Source organism: Prionailurus viverrinus, chromosome A2 (assembly GCF_022837055.1).
Source record: "Prionailurus viverrinus isolate Anna chromosome A2, UM_Priviv_1.0, whole genome shotgun sequence".
Taxonomy (NCBI): domain Eukaryota; kingdom Metazoa; phylum Chordata; class Mammalia; order Carnivora; family Felidae; genus Prionailurus; species Prionailurus viverrinus.
This window is the reverse complement of record NC_062562.1, coordinates 158,791,861-158,813,691: the sequence shown is the minus strand read 5'-3', so window position 1 is coordinate 158,813,691 and position 21,831 is coordinate 158,791,861. Positions and strand designations below refer to the sequence as shown.

The 21,831-nt window shown below is 41.2% G+C and overlaps 1 protein-coding gene across 12 annotated transcripts in view; it reads left to right on the top strand.

The window, feature by feature from the left end:
• Positions 1 to 21,831, top strand: part of TPK1 (thiamin pyrophosphokinase 1) — a 351,530-nt gene that overhangs the window by 37,649 nt on the left and 292,050 nt on the right. Inside the window, exon 1 of one of the 12 annotated variants that reach the window (XM_047837388.1) lies at positions 7,521 to 7,787. The exons of the other annotated variants lie outside the window; for them this stretch is intronic. The gene's annotated coding sequence lies outside the window, so the exon portion shown is untranslated. Of the gene's footprint in view, positions 1 to 7,520; positions 7,788 to 21,831 lie in introns of those variants that run through there. 12 annotated transcript variants of the gene reach the window in all.

Genomic DNA, 21,831 nt, shown 5'->3' with positions numbered 1-21,831 from the left:
CCTATTGGGCAGACCGTCTCTCTGTCCCTGAGAAGCATGTCAGTGACTGAATATTTTTTTCATTTGGTTTGAGGTTAGTTATTCCCATTAGTCACCAAATAACTTAACCTCCGTGTATAATTCAAATGTATTTAAGATGCCCCCAAGTTTTGCAGCTCTGCTGTTGTAATAATTGGAAGAAAAGCTCTTTGAGTCTGGGTCCTCCCAAGCGTTGAGTCCATTCAGAATGTGCAGGATTTGGAACAGTGCAGTGCAGGAGGGGGACGTGCTGGGGTCGGAGTCCCCACTGCTAGTTCTGTGATTCTGGCCAACTGACCTGACCTCTTCAGACCTCTTCAGTTGGCTCATCCTAACAACAGGAAACAGAAGGAGTGCTTACCCGCGGTGCTGTGTGCCCCTTAAAGCACTTAGAACAGTTAGGGCTCCGGTAATGCCAGTTCCAATAACAATTATTCACACCCTTCTGCTTCCCCATTGCAGTAGAATGAGCTTTTTAAAATTTCCTGGGTGGAAGGAGGTAACCTGTTTTGGGTCGGATCTCTTTCTCTCAGATGCTCTGGTTTATGTGCAATGTGTACAGAAACGCGAAACTCAAATTTAAGTGTACTTTTTTTCCACTTCGTAAGGTGGGCCCAGATCCAATCTGCTCTAACAGTACCTGGCACTTTGTGATGGTGAGTTGACTGGTGTCTTCCAGTAAAGATCTCGTCCTCGTTGTGCAGGACAGGTTCAGGTGGTACAGATACTTCCTGGATGTCTCTTCATGGGTCTGCAATAAAATTAGCCAAACACTGGGAGTTGGCTGGATAAAGGAGAACTAAAAGCATGGATATGATTCTCTGTATCTTGGTTAAAACACCTCATCAACTGTTTCTTGCTTTTGGGCTAGGGGGAGGGTAGGTAAGGGCTTACAGTCTAAATATATACCTTAAACTGGAACCCTCATCTAAACTTTAGAATTTTTATATTTTAAAAAATTCAAAGAATTTATAGATATTCTGAGGCAATAAGACCTTTTTTTGGGTGTTCCCCAGAGGAGTAAAACTGCATTGGACACAAAATGTTTTGTTTACTGAGAATAGAAGTGCTTGTTAAAGGGAGACGTTTTTGTAAAATAGTTCATTGTAACTGAGTTTCAGTGAGCCACAGGGCCGTGACAGACATGGGAGCTGGCAGAAATATTTTAGGAAAGCAGGAAAGCACTGGATATTGGATCTGGTTCTTAACCATTTTGTTAGGAAGTGTTGATCATCTGCTGAGTGCCAAGCTCTGTGAGGGAAACAGAAAACTTTCTGCCCTCGAGGTGTGGGGTGGAGATGGTATAAAATTGTAGGATTTATGAGGACCACATTTCATCGTTTCTCCGCCTTCTAAATCCATGCAGCCAGAGAACACAAATGCAGCTGTTTCCTCTGGGGATTACTGGGTGATGCCCTGGTTGGCCGGGGTGTTTTTGTGTGAATGTGTATTTTAATTTTTTACTTTGAAGTAAGTATAGACATAGAAGTTGCAAAGAAAATATATAAGGAAGTCCTATGTACACCGAACCCAGTTTACCCTCCTGGTAACATCTTGGGTAAGTATAGTATGTGTCTATATCCTAGTTTTAATACTGTTTTTACATTAGTACTTTCCAGGAAGCTCATGCACGTTTCACCAGTCTTACATGTACTCTTGAGTGCATGTGTGTGCATGTCGGCATGTATTTAAGTCTACGCAGTTTTCTCTTACCTGTAACTGTCACCAAATTCAAGATATGCAACTGTTCAGTCACCACGGGCACCCTCATGCCACCTCCTTAGAGCCTCACCTACTCCTCTCTCTCTCCCCCTTCCAGACTGACTCCTGGCATCTACTCATCTGTTCACTGTTGCTACCATTTTACCTATAGAATTTTGTTTAAATGGTATAATACCATATGTAACCTTTTGAAATTCTTTTTTTCCCCCCTCAGCATAATTCCCTTGATATCCACTTGAGTTGTTGAGGATATCAAGAGTTAATTCCCTTTTACTGCAGCATATTACCATGGTAGAAATGTAACTGTTTTTTAACCATTTACTCAATGAAGGACATTTAGGTTGTTTCTAGTTTGGGGCTATTTTAATTTTTTTTTTTTTCAACGTTTTTTTTATTTATTTTTGGGACAGAGAGAGACAGAGCATGAACGGGGGAGGGGCAGAGAGAGAGGGAGACACAGAATCGGAAACAGGCTCCAGGCTCTGAGCCATCAGCCCAGAGCCTGACGCGGGGCTCGAACTCCCGGACCGCGAGATCGTGACCTGGCTGAAGTCGGACGCTTAACCGACTGCGCCACCCAGGCGCCCCATGGGGCTATTTTAAATAAAGCTGCTGTACACATCCATGTTCTGCTTTTTGTGTGGTCGGGTCTTCATTTCTCTGGGATAACAGTTGCCCAGGAGTGTAATTGCTGGATTATGGTAAAACTAAGCATGTTTAGTTTTTTAAGAAACTGATGTACTCTTTGGGAGTTGACTTTCTCACTAGCAGTGTATGAGCGATCCACTCTTTCTGCAGCTCCCCAAACATTTGGTATGGTCACCCTTTGTATTCTAGACATTTGGGTAAGTGTGTAATGATAATCATTGTGGTTTTAATTTGCATTTCCCTAATAGCTCGAGGTGAACATCTATTCATGTACTTCTGTCTGTATATCTTTTAGTGAAATGTCTGTTACTGTTTTTTTTCCCAGTTTCTAATTGGATTGTGGTTTTTTTTTTTTAATTGTTGAATTTTGAGAGTTCTTTCTATGCTTCAGATACAAATGCTTAGTGTAAGATACGTGGTTTTCAAATACTTAGTGCCAGTCTGTAGCTTGTCTGTTCTCACTCTTAACAGGATCATGGGTGGAGCAAAGTTCTCAATTTTGACAAGGTCCTTACCAGTTTTTCTTGTCAAGGATCACGCTTTTGGTGTCAAATATGACTTTCTTTGCTCTTTCTTGTCTAGGAATTTTGTTGTTTTTAGAAATCTTATTTTCTGGTAGATAGGGGGAAAAAGTCAAATGTTTATTCTCCCATACTTAAGCAAACTGAACATCGGGGTAAACCAATAATCTGTATGAGGAAGTTTGTATTTCATATATTAAGTAAAAGAGTAATGATACAGTTAGAATCTCACCAACTCCTAATAAGCAGTGATAGAATTAAAGAGCAATAGAATTAGAATTTCGACTCCTAACAAAATAATGGATGTAGATGGTGACCATGCCAAAAGGAGAGACCTGAGTCTATTTGGGCTACTGTAACACAGTGGCACAGGCTGGGTAACTTACAAGCAATAGAAATTTATTTCTCTCAGTTCTACAGGCGGAGAAGTCCAAGGTCAAGGTGCCAACATGGTCACCTTCTGGTAAGGGCCCCCTTTCTGGCCCATAGCTGGCGCCTTCTCTCTGTCCTCACTCGGTGGAAGTGGGGTCTCATCTCTAAGGCTTGGATCCCATTTATGAGAGCTCTACCTTCATGACCTAATCACCTCCCAAAGGTCCCACCTGCTACTAATGCCATCACCTCTGGGGAAGGCTGTCCAAAGGGAAGTGGTAGCTGCTGGTCCTCTGATGATGTGTTATTTGTGACTTTAAAAAAGTTAACTAAAATAGCAACCAAGAATAGTCAAGTCTAAACAAGGAATTGGATAGTTAAGGTATTCTTAGATTCCCAGAATTTGCTTTGGAGGTAGGCAAATGTTAGCTTTATATTTTATGTAGACATATCACTTAGAAACTTAAAGATAAGCACGAAAAATATACATGGGGTATAACCTTTATTGATGAAGCCTAACATTGGGCCAGTTGGCAAGGGAGAAGTAAGTTCCATGTTCAGCTGCACTGTCAGAGCAGGAAAGAATAGTAGTAGATTTGGGGATGGGGGGGCGAGCAGAAAATTAACTGACACAGACTACCAGATTACAAGAAATTTGGGTGATAGAGGAGTATTCTATGTGGTAACATTAGATACAATCAGCAAATTCTAGAGCATGGGATAAACAACCTATTTCTTTCAGCAAATAAATTGCTGGGAGAACAAAAGAGATGGAAGGGAAACCTGGATTAAACCAGACAAGGGTGTGGACCTTTTCTAAATTTTCCCTGGAATGAATCAAATATAAAAGGAATTTTGGTTTTTGATACAGGAGGAGATTTGAACACAGTGTAATTGATAATAAGCGATCATTGTTCCTTTTGTTTTTATTTTTGGATGTGACTATGTTAAGGTGGGTGTCTTTTTTAAAAAACCTCTTTTAGAAATGCATGCTGAAATATTTACAGATGAAATGATAGAATGTCTGGGATTTACTTCAGTATTGTTTTTGTTGCCTTTGTGTTAAAAAAAAAAAAAAGAATGTGAACACCATTTTTATTTAGAGTATAAAAGTTATTACCCTCCAGCAGCCCCCTACCTCAGCCCTGTACAAAGTCCTCAATCGTGAATGAAGACCTGCCTTTAAAATAATGTAATTTTGGATCTTCTTCCTGGATTTTGTTTATAATGAGCTGTTAGAAATTTATGATAAAGATAACTGTCATTTACCGAGTCATATTCTGTGGTTACGTTCATATGCACGTATTTTGACTTGGTAGTTTATGATGTGAACAAAAGTATCTTGTGCTTTATAGGATAGTTAATACTGTCTTATGGAAGGAAAGGAAATCAGTGATCGTTTCCTGCAGTCTAGTTGACATAGACATATGTTTTCCACCCATAAGCCTGAATATGTATTCTTCTGACATATTTACTGTTTCTATAAACTATGGTATTCTTAAACATTTTAAAAATGTGACTTCTATAATATTTATCCTCCGTTGATATATTATTTACAGCATAAACTAGAGTTGTAAATTCTGAGAAAAATTCATATTAAAACAACTACAAATTCCCAAGAGACAACATTTTAGATGCCAATCAGTGCTTTTATTAATTCCTGAAAAATTTTTAAGTAACTGTCCTTTATAGTCGTTTTCTAGTGTTCCTCCGCCCTGTACAGTTTTAGTCTTGTTCATTTCATAGCTAAAAGTACAGTGTTGGGAATTTATAAAGTTCTGATGGCATGATGTAAGTAATAAAATTTAGTGCCTATAAGTATTGATGATATTTGTAGTTGGGGAAGGTGGCGAGCAGAGTGGGGTACGGTGCGTGTTTTGTTAAATTCAATAACATGTTTCTTTTTAGGGGTTTCGTAAATGGGTATATGCAACCCACTTTTGTGCCTAAAACTATAAATTACTTTTTTTTTTTTTTTGGTGCTATAAATTGTTAACTACCTTAGGTTTTTACCTTACTTGGAAGCTAACAAGTCAATTGGCACCGCTTTCATGGACACAGGTAAAAGACATGAGAATTCTAGATCAGAGATGAAGGACAGTTTATTACTCATAGCAGTAGCAGTTATCACATGATTATTGATTTTATGGGACCTCATTTCCCATGAGATGATGGGTCAGATGACACCTGTTTGTGCTGTGGGTCACATTACAGACTAGAACCCAGAACCTGAGAATCTCATGCTTTTTATAATAGAAGTAAATGCCCTGGAAAGAGACTAGGTCTTTATTTTGCTGGAGAGTAAGCATGCTTGTGCTTGGCTCCAGAGGTGACACCATCTCTGTCTGCCAAACTGTCCTTGAAAAGATATCTTTTATCTGGAATAAAAACAGTTGACATCTCACTTGAAACTCATATAGAAACATGAGAGGCCCTTGGAGAATGAGCTCTCAACAGAATCTACCTTCTGTATTGTCTTGGCTTCTGACGAATTTTCACATGAATTTTCCCACTCTATCAGCTAGTCTGATTAATCAGATCAATACTCAGACCATAGCAGTTCAATTTGTGTCCTACGCAGTTTAACCAAGGGCACTATCAGTAATACTTGAAGCAGCAGGATGAGGCCAGCCTGAGCTAGGCCCACTGCTATTACTCCAAGGGTCAGTACAAACATGTTAAGCTTCATCAGGGCCCTGTTGGCCAGAGCTATGGGAGTGGCCTTGAGTACTGAACAGAGACACCTTGTCCATTTTGCTTCTGCACAGTTGGCGCTGAGATTGAACAGCTGCAGCAGCCCAGTGGACACTGGGTCTCAGCTTATTCGAGAGCAACATGAGCCAGTGACTTTGCTTCAGGTGGTGGCCTCAGGAATAGAGTTTCCCGCAGAGGGAGAGCTGCTGCTTTCTCATGGAAATCTCACATGCCAACTGGGAACCGGTCTGGCTCATTCTTGAGTGTATCATTTCTGTTTGTCACAGGGCACTTAGGGGCCCTTCCCGCATTGATAGTCATGGAGTTCAAATTGAGCCGTCCTCGACTGCAATATCAAGCCAGAGAGTCAGAAGGCTTCTGTTGGTCACGCAGTTAGATTCCAAAGAGCCCGGCAGCATGCTCATAGCTGCTTTTTACAAGGGATGCACTTGGTAACCATGGCACAGAGATGAGGAATCCCAAACCTCAAGGCAGGTCTCTGGAGGTCACTCCCTACCTTGCTGGATGCTCCAGTTGGCAAAACCCTTAGTTACACAGACTTGTTGTCTAAAGGTCCTTCGGGCTGTGGCCCCAAAGGTTCAGCGCGTGCCACAGCCTGTTGCATGATTTCCCATAGAGCCTCCTGGTTCAGGCTGGTCTCCGTGGCTCCTGGTTTGTAGATGAGCTGACTCAGAGTACCAAGTAGAACGCTCAAGCATGGCACGTAGTGTCACCAGAGTTCAGTGAGGTATTGGGCTCCCTTTTGGTAGTGGTAGGGGAACTGAAGAGCCCGTGAATTTCCCTGACTGCCGGAGAGATTGAGCATGGATCGGTGCACTGAATCCCAAAAACTGTTAACTAGAGAAAGACCTTGGATCTTGTGAGAGTCTATTAGCCGCCTTTGCGGGCAGAGGTGTGATAGCACCACAGTCAGACTGTTGAGAATGAGGCTTCACTTTCTCATAACCAACAGAATCTCCTTGATAGTGAAAATTTCGATGTCGGAAGACACTAAATTCTGACACCCCCCCCCCCCCCCCCCCGTAGTAAATAGGCTAAGGAGTTTAGATTTTCTTAGGGATATACCTGGAGGCCTTGCCCCTGAATGCAAATTGCTCTTGGACCTCAGGTGCCTGTGGGAAAGGAAAGAAATGTTTGGTAAAGCCCAAGACAGCAGCCAAATGGCATCAGTCCGAAGTGGATTCGGTTATAGACACAGCGCTGGAGTAATCTGGAGCAACGACCGAATTCAGTCAGCCCTGATTCTACTCTAAGCTTCCAGCTTCTCTTTCACTGGCCATGTGTGGCTGTTAATTACATTGAGATACTCTTTCCCTTACTGCTTCCTTTAAGTCCTTGACCGAGGCTATGATTTTGTTTCAGTTGGTCCGCTGCAGGGAAAAGAAAGGGGGGACAGTTTCCACGTTTGATCGTAATTCCTTGACGTGCTGTGTTTCCTCATCTAGATAAATCCCCTCTAGCACCAGGGGACGGGGAGGTACAAGCATCTCACACACAACTCCTCTTCTACTTTCACACTTGCAGGCAACATCACGGCGTTTAGGAGAGCCCCCTGCAAGGTCCCCGACTCAGCTCCAGAGGGGGACATTCTGTCTCCTTAGTGTCTTGACTGTACACATACCCTTGAAAAGCTGGTCCAGAACGAAGGGGTCAGTGCCGTGCCCCAAGGTGGACGAAGGTGGAAGCAACTCCTGGAGAATCGTCTCCTGACAGAAAACCCATCCAGGCGCGGTCGCCTTCTGCTCCGTGTCTGCTGTGGAGTTCGCTCGCTCTCTTCTGTTTTATTGGAAGGTGATCCCCTCTGGTTTCTGTCTTTTCACTTTGCAAAGTTTTAACTCGCTGATGTTGTTCTCCTTTAAATTTATATGCTTCAGTATTGTTACGTCCAAGTGATCCTGAGGAAGGAGCCGGCCAGTTCTGTGTGCTCCGTCGGCTTGATGCGTGTTCAGGTTTTCCTTCCCTTTTGCCCTGAGGAACCCCTTGTCCTCGGGTTTCCTTTTTACTCACTGTGCCTTCTGGACTTCTCCAACGCCTTTGAACGTCTCTTACCATAATTCTCCTTACTCAGTAAGGTTTTATGCTGGTATTTGTTCAAATAGGACAGGGCGTCCGTTGCGCGGCAGTCACCCTCGAGGTGCGGCCTTTCGGTTCTTGGTACTCTGCTGGACGTTGTGCTGCTGCCCTTCGTCATTTAACCCTCACGCTAGCCTGGTGGGGGTGGCGTATCCCTCCCACCTTGAGCCCTGACATCCCTGCTGGGTCACCTTCTTCACCTCTGTCTTCAAAGAACAAAACGGTCTTACTCGTTCTAATATCTTCACCAAAAATAACGGGCACTGTAGCTGTTCAGTATTAAATGCCAACTACTTAATGGAATTCGGGCAGAAAGAATGAATGAAATGTAAATGCAAACCAGGTCTCACAGTTGACTGAAAAATTCTGAACATGATACTCACATAATTGAGTATTTACAGGCTTTCAAAAAAGGCGTTAGAACCAGATTCTAAGGAAAAAAAACCCACATCTTCATTTTTGCTTAAGGAGTTACATTTCATGTTTTTGGTAATATTTTCCTCAAGAGGAAAACATTGAATTGTGTTTTGTCTTAGTTTTATTATGTGTATTGTTAATAGGTTTCCTTACGCCTCTTTTCTCTTGTAATTATTCTTTGTAATTTTTATTTTAGGAGGTTTCCTTACTACATCTTTCACATGTATAATGAAGTCTTTTTCAGTGACTATTATTGTTTTTTACTGCTCGTGTTGAATTTAATTATAATTTGCCCCTGCCCACCCCTCTCTCCCTCCTTGCTCCCTCCCTTCCTTCCATTGTTATCCCCATAGTATCTTCATAGTATCTCTGAAGATAGTCTTCAAGGAGACGCTCCTTTGATCTCTGCTTATTGTCTTGAGGTGGTGATTCTGAGATTCCTTGCTCTTTTTCCTTGATACTCTTACTTATCCTCCGGTATCTCTTAATTTTTCATTGAGCAGTAAAAGATTTCCTTCATTGGTTTAGGCCAGTCTGGATTTCCTTTATGGTTGTATAGTCTTATCCGTATGGATTCTTCCCTGAAGGAAGTCTTCTGAAATGCAGGCCTCATGATTAGAAATTAATACATTTTAAAGGGCACATGAATTTTCATAGCTAACAGTGGGGTGTTTGAGCCCCGGATAGGCTTCAAATACATGGAATTTTCCCCTTTTCTCTAATCCTTTCAAATAGCGAAGTTTTAAATTTGAATGAATCATCTTGTAATTCAGATAGAATTTTTAATTGCAGACATTGAGAGACGGATAGCAGTTATTTAATTCTTTAGATTAATACTTCTTTTGGTGAAAATTTTCAGTATAATCTTGGCCCTGAGTCCACACATGCTAATCTTAGGTTTATTCTTACACTTTTACTTTATTTTTCTCACATAACCTTATGTTGGTCATCTGTCTTCTGCCAGATTCTGGTATATTTGAGAACAGATACAGTGTTCCTATCTGTAGTACCTTTATGTCAAACTCATAAAAATGCCAAGCACAAGAAAATATGGTTATATAAACAGATATATGGGAAAATTGAGGCCAAGAAACTGACTTTTAAAAAGCTACAGATACATATTGAGTTTATTTATTGAGTGCTACGGGTAGAGTTGTCTTCTAGACATTAGGGAGCCCGTGTTCAGCTAAGTACGGTAAAATGGAACACAAGTCCAATATTACCTCTTGGTCTACTTTACCTTGCTCAGCCAAAAATTAATGAGAAAGTGTATAAGAATTATAATAGGTGAATCCATTATATTATTTGAGGCCAGACTCCATTCATTTGTCCTCATGAGACTTTCCTATTTGGTAGCAAAGATAAAGATTAGGTCTATGGTTTCTTTTATGTTGCTCCTTGGTTCCTAATATAGATGTTTGTCATTTCCCATTTTCTTTGTCCCCCTGGTCTGCCCCATGGTGCTGCAAAATAACATGTTTAACTGGGGATGGGCTTTCACATAGTTTCTTTCTGTTCTGTTTAGTCTGTTTGCCATTTACTGTTTGTCACATGAGCTTCCATTTTTGTTTCTCCCTCTGTACAAAGCTGTGCAGAAAAATAAGGAAGTCGTCCCATGTATAAACATAACCACTATTTTAGGATTTCTTATTTTTACTCTCTTCCTCATCTCTGATCGGTGTTAAACATTCAGACTATTAAAAAAAAAATGATTCCGTGACACTCGTTAAAGCACAGTTAGGTTTGATTCAAGGGATGGACCATGGCACTTGGCACAGGGATCACCCACTGGGTCTCATGGTGGGAGATTCGATGCAGCTCTCAACACAACAAGGGCTAGTGGGCATTTGTAGCCATGGAGCAGGGGTAGGGATCATTAGATGGGGTATTAGCAAGAGGAAGCATCAGGGGTAGGAAGATTCTGGCTAAAATGATGTGACAGGATTCTTGCTGAAGGCAGGGTAAGATCACCTGGGGGATGCTGGAGCATAAGGGACCTGACCTGATCTGGAGGCTGATCAGGTACTGAGGGTGTGGGATAGGGGCGACAGTTCTGTTTACACCGACTTAGCAGGGTTCTTGGTAAAATTGGATGGTGTGAAATGAACATGGAAGTCCAAAGGTCAGGTGTAGTTGAAAAAGAGTTCAGGATAGCCTGAGTAGAGTTTGGTTAGAAAGAAAATTTTTATCTTAGGCTGTGTACCATTTTTATCTGGAGACCATTTGTATTTTCTTACTTACAATTTAAAGTTGTTACAGCTCTACTCCATTTTGATGCCGTATACACACCACATACATATACATACATACACATATATACATGTATACATATAATTTACATTTGAAGAAAACCAGGTTGACTTGAAGCTTTATGTTAGCTGAGTTTTGTTAACTGCTGGTTTTAGATCCAATATACATTAAGATTAATTTGCCATGTATATGGAATAGTATATAAATTAATGTGAAAAAACAACCATGACAATTACAGTTACCTACAATGAGTATCTGCTCAGTACTCTATGCAAGTTACATTATTTTGTTTTTCTTGTCAACCTTCAAGCATTTGTAGGAGCCTCCAAACACTAAGTCACATCTTCGTGTGATATAATCCTTGCCTCCCATGCATACTTTCTATTTTGCTTATTATTATTATTTTTTAATTTAAACATGCAGCCTCAAGGCATCTGGGTGGCTTAGGCGGTTCAGCGTCTTGACTTCGGCTTAGGTCATGATCTAGCGGTTCATGAGTTCAAGCCCTGCTTTGGGCTCTGTGCTGACGGTTTAGAGCCTGGAGCCTGCTTCAGGTTCTGTGTGTGTGTGTGTGTGTGTGTGTGTGTGTGTGTCCGTCCCTCCCTCTCTGCCCCTCCCCCGCTAGTATTGTCTCTCTCTCTCAAAATAAACAAACAAACAAATAAACATTAAACATGCGGTGTTTCGTGTTAACACACCCAGAGGTTTAGAAATGATCCATTTTTCCAGTTTATCCATTGTTTGGTTTTAAAAAAAAAGTTTTAATATACCTTTGTGTTGAAAATTTTACTTCATATATTATTTTAGATATATTAAAAAAATTTTTTTTTTCAACGTTTATTTATTTTTGGGACAGAGAGAGACAGAGAATGAACGGGGGAGGGGCAGAGAGAGGGAGACACAGAATTGGAAACAGGCTCCAGGCTCTGAGCCATCAGCCCAGAGCCCGACGCGGGGCTCGAACTCACAGACCCCGAGATCGTGACCTGGCTGAAGTTGGACGCTCAACCGACTGCACCACCCAGGCGCCCCAGATATATTTTTTTCAACGTTTATTTATTTTTGGGACAGAGAGAGAGCATGAACGGGGGAGGGGCAGAGAGAGAGGGAGACACAGAATCGGAAGCAGGCTCCAGGCTCCGAGCCATCAGCCCAGAGCCTGACGCGGGGCTCGAACTCACGGACCGCGAGATCGTGACCTGGCTGAAGTCGGACGCTTAACCGACTGCGCCACCCAGGCGCCCTGCCCCAGATATATTTTTTAAAGAAATACACTACATACAGAATTTAAAAACAAACCATTAATTGTTCTATGTATTTTTAGTTGATATTTTTTGGACTGCTACATTCTATTTGATTTTGTGTTAAGGCTCTTTGGACAAAGCATAAGATTCCTCTGTTCTTTTTTTTTTTTAATTTTTTTTAATGTTTTATTTATTTTTGAGACAGAGAGAGACAGAGCATGAGCAGGGGAGAGGCAGAGACAGAGGGAGACACAGAATCCGAAGCAGGCTCCAGGCTCTGAGCTGTGAGCACAGAGCCCGACGCAGGGCTCCAACTCATGAGCCGTGCCATCATGACCCGAGCCAAAGTTGAAGTTGGATGCTCAGCCGACTGAGCCACCCAGGCGCCCCAAGATTCCTCTTTTCTTGAGAAACTTTCACTCTTGCACACTCTCTAGCTGTTGCTTTGTTTTTCCATGGATTAAGAGTTCTGTTTCTGTCACTTCTTAATCTTCCTAAAATTGGAATGGCACCTTGCAGTCACTGTCAGCAAATGACAGTCAGGACCTAGTTGTATGAAAAATCATTCCGGAAACATTCTGATAAGCTCTGACTTAGATTTGACAAAATATTACTTAAAGTCAATACGTTCATTGTATATAATTTGGGAAAACTTCATGTTTTGTTAAATTAAGTAATCTCCATGCCAACATGGGGCTTGAACTCCCTCCCTGTTGTTGAGAGTTACGTGCTCTACCAACTGAGACTGCCAGGCACGCCTGGGAAACAATTTTAAAAGGCTGATAGAAGGAAAAATAATAGTTTGAAAAAGAGACTTTACTTACATTAATAATCAGGGAAATTTAAAACATTCAAACAGCAGGACTTTTAATGCTGAAACATCCATCAAAATTGCCCTTCATCCTAGAGACTCCTTTAATTTTCTTAGGCCTTCTCTGCTTCTTTGAAGGTTTTAGAAGCAGCCTGTTAATTCGGCTGGAAACTCAGTGGTTGTTGACAGATTATGGAGAATCTTCCACTTAGCCTTTCCTGAGGTGTTTTTTTCCTCCCTATTTTGAACTCTAAGTCTCAGACCTCTTGGGATTTGCATGAAGTGTTGTCCTAATGAGGAAATTAACACAGATATGGAAGGAGAAGCTTGGAGGTTAACCACTGAGGCTTTGGTGGGAAAATGTGGCCTTGTGCTGCCATTTGGCAAATTAATTTCTGTTTTAGGTGTTAGTTTTTCCTTTGGCAAAATGGGAAACGCAACAGGATTCCCCCCTATTTTGTAGGGATTAAGTAGTGCATATGCAATACTTTGGTTTCCAACTTGTGTTTTCTTTTTTATTCTGTATTTAATGAATACTTACAAAGCGTCTCCTCTATGCCAGGCACTGTGGATACAGCAGTGCATTCTAAGAAATTCATGCCCTCTTTGAGCTTCTCTTTGGTAGTTGGGGAGACTCTCAGTACCTGATACCTCGTTAGCATTCAGTAAATGTTACCTTATTGTATGGGAAGTTAGTGTATAGCGGTCTGTGTAACAGTATAATAAAAGAGTAGCGTCTTATTATTCTTTTGAGCCTGACAGTACTTGGAGATGAGAGCTCTAATCGCCTCCTCATACAGCCCTACTCTATGGCTCCTGCCATATCAGTGCTCAAAGGGAGGAGCTGCGAAGAGTTCCAGATGACAGCTTGCTGTGTTGGCACTTACTATTCAGATGCTGACGGGATATATTCTTGGGCTTTTATACTTGGGAGCAGATTGAACCTGTCCGCTTTAGATTTCATTCATAATCTTAATCACATTCCTTTTAGCTTTTTCGAGCAGTCTGTAATTTTAGAAGCCCTACCTGCTGAATCATAATGGTGAAGAACATGAGTTGATTAGCCAAAATAATGTTAAGAGCTATTTCATTTTAATTTGAGCACGTCAGGTCTAAAGAAGACATTCACGGTCTTACAGCTAGCTGGAACACCTTGACATTGCTGTCAGCAATAAGGCCAATAATAGCCATATCAGAATGGAGATTTTTTAAAATATCAATTGTTTGCGCCTTCAGAATCTTCAACTGAAATTAATGGAGAGGAGAAGGTGGTGATCATTACTTGAAATGGTCTGAAATATATTTTGCTATGTGGCTACCACCACTGTCTTTAGGTTTCTCTCCTCCCATTACCCCTGTTAAAAGATAAACTGGGACACATAAAAATTTTCAGGAGTTTATTGGAGCAAATATCTGTCTAACTTGGGCAGCCCCAAACTGAAGCAGTTAGGAGTGGTCAACTGCCAGGAGCCCCAGGCAGAACTTAGAGACGGCAGTCCTGGCAGCAAGGCAAAGAAATTATTTGATTAGCTGTAGCTTAATCTATATTATATATTACATTTCTGTCAGTGCAGAGCTTGATGCAGGGCTCCTACTCACAAACCATGAGATCGTGACCTAGGCCAAAATCAAGAGTTGGGCACTTAAGCGGGTGTGCCACCCAGGCACCCCGAATTTCATTTTCTAAGATGCCAGTGCATTTATAGCAGACTGGCTCAGCTTCCCATTTCCTCACATAGGCTCCCAGGGCATTAGGGCCACCCCAGTCTGATGGCCTCGTTAAACCCCTCCTTTTCCCGCTCATAGTATTGCCAGTTAGTGTGTGTGTTTGACCCTTTTTGCAAATGATATTGTATCTGAGTACCATACTTCCACCTGGAGGACTCACTATTGCTGGTCAGTCCTTCATGAGTGCCCCAGTAAGTTTTCTGTGACCCTCCCCCCCCCCCCCCCCGCTGGGGGGTTAGGTTTCCCTTGACATGGAATCTCATTGTACTTGGCACATTGGCTTTGTTTCATTTGTTGTTCTTCATGTCGTCTATTTTGAGACTTAATTTCTTCATTGGCTGTAAGACATTAGTAATCATCTTAATATCATCATCCCCTTATGGCATCACAGGGAAATAATGACTTTTAACTATAAAGAGTAGTTTCTGTTAGAAAAGCAGAGAACATTACGATCATTGCTGGTTAATTCATACTTGTTTTATTCTGGCACCTTAATTCCACAAACTTTAATTGATTTATTTATAGTCCGTATCTCACATAAATATTCGTGATATTGGTGTAAAGTAATAGCAAGAGTCGCTTAAATATTGGCTTTAATTGCATTGATGATGTCCTTTAGGGGGCTTTTATGAGGAGAAGGAAGTGGGGCCAATTCCGTGAAATAAGAGGGAAAAAAGTTTTCTGTCGGTGTTTTGACAAACCAAGCCACTGGGGTTATACGTGGAGTGACTGCTGACTTCATCTTCAGAAAGTCCGTAACTGCCAGTCTTGCGACCATGTGTGTGTGCTGCTGACTTCTCAGACAGTTGCCATTTTGCCCCCGTCCACGGGTTTTGGCCCGGTTCAAACAAAGGTGGGTGAGGGAGTTTCTCTCCAGTGGCCACTCCAGCTCCATCTGAGAATGGCTCCGGTCGTGTCAGTTTTTCCCAGAGGACTAGACACGGGATCTGGGAACCCACCAGGTTATATCATCTGCTTTCGTAATGCTAAACGTAACCTACAAATAAAATAAGAGAGTTATAAGTAGATAATTGGTTAGCCGTGTATGTTCATGAAAGTTACGAACAAGTATCTCATCATGTCTGACAAACTGTGTCCTAGGACGTTTTACGGCAAGTAGCACCAGCTGCCCTGTGGGGATGTGGAACAACCGGTAACTGGGTGCATATTGGGCAATGAGTTGACTTGCTTCAAAATCTCACATGATTGCTGGGTACAAAGGTTAGTTAGTAAGAGCATGAGCGCACTGGTTGTGTTTCCCTTGACTCAGCTAATGTGGAGTGTTCTTCATGTGTTAGGTGCAGAGAAGGGGACCCTGGAGATGGTTTGGTTTATTCTCAGGGTTTGCCAGCTTTTTACGTGTCGTACTTTTACTGCTCGCTGATCATTTTGTAATAATGTCGCGGTCCTAGACGACAACCTGGGTGGCACGAACTACCCTACTTGCAGTTAAACGTCTGGTGGCATGAGTAGTGGACTCAAATCTATAGCGTCACCTTGACTTCTGGCAACAGTGTTTAAATCTTTATCTTGCTGGACCTTGTTCTTTTGATATTGGCTTCTTTTCCATGAAAATGATATTCAGCCCGTTCTCTTCATGGACTCAGATTGTCATTTTACACTGTGAAACCAGCAGTTTGCTGAATTGTAAAGACTGTTTAAAAAAAAAGGTGTATAAAATATCATGGAGCTGAAGAGTGAGAGAAACAGAATATTCATCCCTCTCCCCACTCCCGCCCTCCACACATTTTCAGGAACAAAGCAATGAAACTTCCGGCTTTTTCCCACGTTGAGAACATTCTCTTTGTAATGATAGCAATTGATGTGAAAACCTTACCACAAATCCATTTAATTACTTTAAAATAAAAAAAAAAACCATTAGAAGTGTAAATGAGAAGTTCAGAAACACAGGTTTTAAACCCCAAGTTAACTTCTGTTTGTGGCCTTAATTCCCACCACTGTTCCCCTTTCTTACTTAGCTCTAGCCAGATTCGCTTTGTCCATCTTTCTCTGAACGTTGCAGGGAAGCAGTGGCCTCGATGCCTCTGCACGAGGGATTCCTTTCCCTACAGGGAGCCTTGGGCCCCATCTGTCTCACTTCCTACTTATCACCTCCTTAGAGTCTAGATGTTGCAAGTGACCTAACCTCTCCTTTTTTACTTCCCTGACTTGTTTTTCTCCTTAGCATTTATCATTGTGCAACATCCTGTGTATTTTATTTATTTTGTATATTTTCTGTCTTCTTGCAAGGAATGTGAACTTCGTGAGGCAGGAATTTCATTGCTGTAACCCTTATTCCTAGAACAGTTCTGGGAGTGTAGAAAGTGTTGAGTAATACTTGGTGAATGAATAAAACTGTACTGGCATTTGTGGTTACTTTTCTTGTCTGCAACAGGTGGAATCATGAAGTGTTGTGTGCATGATAAATTGTTTCCATATAGATCTCAAATAGTTCTTTAAAATTTAAATCAGTGATTAGATAAAACTGAAAGATTCCAGATGTATTATAAAAATTAGGCCCTGGGATTCGCTGTCACAACTGAATGTAGTCAGTAGAGATTTTTCTGTCAAGTAAAACAAAACAAAAACTAGTTTGATTGTATTTTTTTTCTCCTTTGGTGCAAATCATATTCTCTTTATTGGAATATTTCATTCTGTGTCTAGGGATGATAGAGGAATTATTAGACACCTGATGTATTAAAATATCTTCCAGGTCAAATATAGATGTTCCAAATTTTTTCTATTAGAATTTTAAAATTAAAATGATTAAATTTTATTTATTTGCAGTCAAGACCTAGGGAACTGTGTTTTTTCCCTTTTAGAAGGGTTTTAATTCATGCTGAGACTCAGATACAACAATATGAAGTAGTTGATTACAGTTTTATTGAGTTTATACAAGGTAGAATTCACATACTTTGTCTTTTAAGGTTACCAGAAATCTAGAGATTCAAGTATCCTTTTTCAAGAGGAGTGATTGCAAGAGAGAGTCTCCAGATGCTTATTAAGTACTCAAGAAATGTGCAAGCCACTTATTAGGTTGTAAATGGCCATGGCCATTTGCTGTGTGGAAATTGGCAAGTGCTTGAAATCAGGGCTTCATGCATCCTTCAGCTATTTGGGCTAGTTGTTTGTGGTGCGAATTTGCTAATGTTTGTCAACTTACAGTGTCATGGTATTCCTTTAGATTCGGATAGGCTTTTTAAAAAAAAATTTTTTTTAACGTTTATTTATTTTTGAGACAGAGAGAGACAGAGCATGAATGGGGGAGGGGCAGAGAGAGAGAGGGAGACAGAATCGGAAGCAGGCTCCAGGCTCTGAGCCATCAGCACAGAGTCCAACACAGGGCTCGAACTCACGGACCGTGAGATCGTGACCTGAGCTGAAGTCGGACACTTAACCGGCTGAGCCACCCAGGCGCCCCTGGATAGGCTTTTTTTAAAGTCCTGGAAGGAGGAAAAGTTATAACCAGGTTCATGGATGTGTGCCCAGGATATTAGAACCATTCTTTTTATGTGTCCTGGCAGGGGAAAGCTGGGGGGGGGGGGGGTGGGGGGGGGGTGGGGGGAAGGTACATTTCCTCCCTTTGGCCCACATCATTTCCAGATGTGTGTGTGGGCGGAGCGGCGGTGGGGTGTAGTTCACACGGAACCTTCTTGGCATTGACAACTTGACCGTAAATGTTACTGATTATTAACCAGCTTGTAGATTTACAGGAAGAGGTTTAAGCATCAATGTCTTATTTTTATAATGAATGCTGAAGAAAAAAATAGAATTCAGTGTGTAGCTGCTTTAGAACTTGGCCATATGGTTCATTAAGTGAGGGACCTCTATATTGAGCCTCTCGTGGTTTGTTCTTTACATTAAAAAAAAAGTTCTAAGATTGGATTTCTGTTCATACAGGTTATGATGTTGTTAGAAGCAATTTTATAAGACATAGTCTTAGAGACTAATTGGAAAGTTAGAACACTCTAAAATTATGATGGTTAAGTTTGTGAGCCTCTGTACGTGTGTTGAGTTTTGGGGGTAACTATTTAGTGATACAGGAAAACAACACAATGCATGGTTTTTAAAGTTCATGTTACAGAACTGTTATTTCAAGACTTCTTCGTGCTGTGCCAGGAGCTATCCTCAATTTCGAAGGTAAAAGGAAGGAGTACATTATTTTTTTCTACATGCCTTGACTACACACTTTGTTGAAAGAGAAGTATATAACTATTAGTGGAAAGAATTAAATACTATGATATACAGGTGAGAATAATAAAGGGGTAAAAGAGAGAGAGGTAGAGAAAAGGAGTATAAAATATTTGCTCTAGGTTTTGAAGGATAAGCAGGTCTTTTCCAGGGCGGACAACTACGTTTGCTGAGTATTGATTTATTTTGTTCAGACACCATCCTAAGCTCTTTCTATATGTTTTTTCATTGAATCTCCTGTTATTATAGTCCATGCTTTGTGGACTCAGACATGTTAAATAAATGTCTCAAATATCTCCAAAGTCCTACAGCTAATGACACAGCTGGGATTTGAACTAGGTCTGTGTGATCCCAAAGCTGATGTTGTTAAGCACTGAGTTATTCTGAGTAGTCTTTAGGGCAGAAGGAAAATCACAAAGATACGGGGATGAGGAAGGTGACTGACCACAGGACAGTGAACCAGTCTAGACCCTTCCTGTAGACTGGAACGTAGGAGGAGTTGAGAAGGTTGGAAACCTGACCAAATTGCCACGGCTGCTGACCAAATAGGATATGCGTTTCAGTCACTGATAGACTTGATCAGTGTTACTGGGCACCTACAGTATGCTGGGCATTTTGCCTCATGTGGGAGGTTCAGAGATGAGCACCTGAGCCTAGGAATAGTAATGATCCCGGTATTTTTGGTTTTGATCTCTTGCCGTGCACATCGGCCTAGAAGGATTTTTCTTCACTCCATCTTGAGAGAAATTTCTTAGTTTTTGTATTAAATTTACAGTTTCATAACTATATGTAAGTTTATATACATGTTGCGTGAGTGTGTAATAGAATTTTACTGTGTGGTGTGAGGCAGAAAGTTTATGCCTTCTGTATCTTCAGTTTTCATCGAAGTAGGAGGCCTCTTCTCCCTGTTGAACAACTAGGCTGCTCTAATTTCAGTGCTGCAACTATCGACTTAAAAAATGCATTGTGCAGGCTGTTAAAATCCTTTATAAAGTTAGGTAGGCAAATACTAAATGAGTTTATGAATAAATGAACCAAAATGCTTTCTTTTAACTAGCATGTGACTGGTGGTGTTTCCTACCACCACCACCCCCCCCCCCCCAGCTGCCACCCCTGCCCTTGTCAGCTTCTCCTTTTCTGAGAGAACAGAACTAACATTTTGAGGTCTACCCCCAGCCTGTTTTCAGTTTCTAATCTGATTCTGTGTGCTATTTTTGCTCATAAATTCTCCCTCCTCACCTCCTTCTTAAAGAGCTTTTAAATGGAGTACAGAGTTGATTTCAGCATTTATATGATATAAAGGCAAATACAGAGAAAGTTAATGATTTCCTGCTCCCCTTGTGATTCTCATTCTCCTAAGGTAATTGGTTTTTAGCTTGTTACACCTTCTGTGTTCATTTCTGGTAAATGTCAACCTTAAAAATAAAATAGCCAGTTACTTTACTAGCAAAATGAGTTTATCAGGGAATGGCAAAGGAAGTGCACCTGGGGACAAGCAAACTATGGTGAACCATGGGCAGGTCCGAAGAGACCCAGGCAAGGTCAGCTTTGACTAGTTTTAGGGAAGAAATTGGGGAGGGTTGTTTTGCACAGAGTTTCACTGGAGAAGGACAGGAGTTCCAAGTTGTGGTGGTTTCCTCACTGGCTGCAGGAGGTGATTGCTGCTTTGTTGCTGGGGCAGGGAGGGAACTTCCCTTCCTTTTCTTAAAGGCAGCAAATAAAATTCCTATGTGAAAAGCACACTCCCTGTCAAAATAATTCCTTTCTGCTGGTGATGCAGGCTGCAAGTGCTGTGTGTATGTGAGAGCGTCCTGTTAAGCGTTCCCCACTCCGTTTTCAACGAGGTTTCCTGCCCTCATTTCAGGGAACTATTGAAGGGAAAAGTTCTTTGTGGGAGCAGTATGAAAATACTGACAGAATTGGGAATGGGGACTTGGGTACATTCTGAAATGTAACACCGATTTATACAAACCTTACCCTAACCTTTGAAGAACAAGTATTTCCTGAATTTTCTACAATGTGTTACAGTGCATGGTGGGGGAACCCTACATTCTGCTCTATAAAATAGAGTGAGTTGGGGCGCCTGGGTGGCTGAGTCCGTTAAATGTGCCACTTCGGCTCCAGTCGTAATCTCAGTTCATGGGTTTGAGCCCCGTGTCGGGCTCTGTGCTGACAGCTCAGAGCCTGGAGCCTGTTTCAGATTCTGTGTCTCCCTCTCTCTCTGCCCCTCCCCCACTCGCACTCTGTCTCTCTCTCAAAAACAAATACACGTTAAAAAAAAATTAAAAAAATAGAGTGAGTTGTATCTTTATTGGCTGTCCCGAGAATCTGGTTGTAAGTCACTTTCCCTAGCTTCTTAAAAAACACTTAAAAACACTGTTTAAATAGCGTAAATTACTTGGTAATTTGGGGAGGAGAGATTGCTAGATAGTGTTCCACAAATTCTCTGCTTTTAACTTTCACTCTGAAACTCAATGTACCGTGTTAATAATTCTTTGTTCTACTCCAGTGTGGTGTTTAATGATTGTTGGCCAACACCTTTGGGGTTGGGCAAGTTGGCTGGGATGTTAAACTCTTCTCTTTCACCTTCTTTTTAATCCCATAAGCACAGGGTGCCAAATTCATAAGATAGAACAGATTAACGTAAAATTAATGCTCCCTTCTATTTTTGTGTTCTAACTAACATTTTTCCTCTTGGCATTTGTAAAAATATATGTAAATATTTCCTTTATAAAATGAGGACACATACTCATTCATTTGCAACCTTGCTTTTGCACTTACTGTTATCTTGGAGACTGCTTGGTACGTTGGATGTAGCATAAGCCAATGCTAATGCATTGTTTCCTTTCTTTTCTATTAAAAACCAAACCAGACCTTTGGAGAGCCTTGCTTCACATTCTGTTTTGTGTATATATCATTCTTATGAAAAACAAAATCGAATCACCCAGAAGTTGAAAAACCTGACCTGTTCTGTTCCCCTGGACCTGGATCTGAGTAAGGGCCACTGAAGTGTTAGGTGTTAGCATATGAAAGTGTTTACCAGTGTCCTAGGGCAGATCTTTTGTTGAGAAGCTGGGGCCTACTCCTAGAAGTTGCTCTTAAATTCTCTAAAAGCCCATAG